Raw genomic sequence first — 2,193 nt, forward strand, 5'->3', positions numbered from 1 at the left:
CCGGGTTGTGCCTCTCTCAATAAAGCCCAGGGCTCCTAGCAGTCATGGGAATCTCATTTTCACAATCTAATGCATTCTCTGTTTTGTTTCTGACTTCAGCCTCTCTATATAAATGCATGGTTTTTTGTCATCACTTCTTCTTGTTCTCAGGACCTTCTTGCTGATTTTAGGAGCCTCTAAATCTTATGACCAAATAATATCCTCAGAATCTTCCTCATATTTCCCTAGATCTGAAAAGACATGACCATTTAGCACTGATTCTGGGCGGCCTATTTCTTTACTGGTTCTGATGAGTCTTCTAAAGGTGCTGACTGTAGCCTTTATATCTTTTCACCAATACTTATTACCATCCTTTTTAGCAAAGTGGAGTTTTGAAGTCCTTGCCTTTTTATCAGCAATTAGCAAATTCCAGACCTCTTGCTTACAATTCAGTTAATTTTAGAACTGAGTGAAATTATTGTCTGTGCTTTGCTTTTGTGCTTCATTTCTTTTTCTTATCATTTATCCATTCAACAAACATTTCATTGAACACTGAACTGTGACAGGCACTATACTAGTAAATAAAAACATAAAGGTGAAAGAGACTTGATTCCTTCCTCAAGGACACCACATCTGGTAGAAAAGACAGAAAATCAGCCCATATGGTAACTTTGTGTGAAACAGAAAAAGTCATCTCTGCCTCCTAGCAGAGGCAGCTCTGCACTAGGCCTCCACTGATGCAGCAAGCAGAGAACAGGATGGACTTCAGCCCCTCTTGCTTTCTTGACCAGGGATCCTTGTCCTTGGGCACAAGCTGAGCAATCCTATGCAATAGCCCTGGACATGGAAACAGCACGTTATAGTACAGTGTGATGAGCACAGAGAAGAGAGGGCCTGACCCTCTGGTAGGATGGGAATCTGGGGGAGGTTTCATAGAAGAGATTAAGCATGAGCTGAGACACAAAGAAGCTCATTCAGTGAAGGGGCTGAGGAGCAGAGGGAAGATGTACAAAGCTAGGAGCACAGCATGTTTGAGGCTTTATGAGTCACTGATGATGGCAGAGTGCCAAGTGGGGGGTGAGAGTGGAAGAGATTTGACAAGAATTGAAGCTGGAAGACACTATAGCAATGGTCTAGGTCCTTGCTACTCAAAGTTCTAGACTCCTCCATAGGGCAGCTTTGGCATTACCAGGCAAATGGTAGAAGTGCAGAATCTTGGGCCTCATCAAGACCTATTGAATCTGAACCTACATTCTAACAAGCAGAAGTTAGCACAGTTAAAACTGTCTCCCTCTGGAGAAAAGGATTAAAGCTGAAAGAATAGAGCTTTTCCTTGTAACTGGATTTTCATTGTTAGCTGTTCTGTGTGATCTCGCTTTTTAAACCAATGTACATGAAACATCTGGGGAAAAAATTAAGAGAGTAATTAGGAAATAAGAAAAGCAAAGTGGCATGGCTATTCTTAAGGATGAAGAGCAAAAAAGAAAAAGGGTAACTGCTGTGCTTCCCTGGTGGCCCAATGGATAAGAATCTGCCTTGCAATACAAGGGACACACGTTCAGTCACTGGTCTGGGAAGATTTCACATCCCTCACGGCAGCTAAGTCTGCGAGCCGCAGCTACTGAGCCCACAGGATCCAACTGCTGAAGCCTGCGAGCCTAGAGCCAGTGCTCCCCAACAAGAAAATCCACTGCAATGAGAAGCCCTCGCACTGCAAGTAGAGAGTAGCCCCTCCTCGCCGCAACTAGAGAAAGTGCGCATGCCGCGATGAAGACCCAGCACAGCCAAACAATAAAATAAGTAAATAAAAATCTTAAAAAAAAAAAAAAAAAAAAAAGAGCCCAGGAAGGAAGGCAAATGAAAGTTATCTGTGAAGCTCTGCTTCATCCTGTTCTCTTCTGCTTCTTTTTGCCCATTTATTCATTCAACTATTTACTGTATATATTGAGCACCAACTATTTGTCAGGCACGGATATCTGCATTTTCCTAGTAACTGCAGGGATTTCTACACACTTTCAGATCTCACAAGAGAGCCAAGAGATCCCTTCCCCAAGGGATCTAAAAGCCACTCTCTTCCCTGTGCTAGACCTTCTTCCTCGCTAGCCCTGGGAGGGTCATCAGGACAGTAGGAACAGTTGAAGCTGGGAGGCTCTGGTGGTTTCTGTTCTTTGCTCAATCCTCTGTATGTGGTTTCCCTGATTCTTTTTCTCCAAG

At 43.3% G+C, this 2,193-nt stretch overlaps 1 protein-coding gene and 1 long non-coding RNA gene across 7 annotated transcripts in view; one reads left to right on the forward strand and one right to left on the reverse strand.

The window, feature by feature from the left end:
• PDCD1LG2 (programmed cell death 1 ligand 2) overlaps positions 1-2,193 on the reverse strand; it is a 102,988-nt gene that overhangs the window by 10,101 nt on the left and 90,694 nt on the right. The window lies entirely within an intron of this gene.
• Positions 1-2,193, forward strand: part of LOC104969334 (uncharacterized) — a 103,704-nt gene that overhangs the window by 993 nt on the left and 100,518 nt on the right. The window lies entirely within an intron of this gene.

The sequence above is a fragment of the Bos taurus genome, chromosome 8 (genome assembly GCF_002263795.3).
Source record: "Bos taurus isolate L1 Dominette 01449 registration number 42190680 breed Hereford chromosome 8, ARS-UCD2.0, whole genome shotgun sequence".
NCBI lineage: Eukaryota > Metazoa > Chordata > Mammalia > Artiodactyla > Bovidae > Bos > Bos taurus.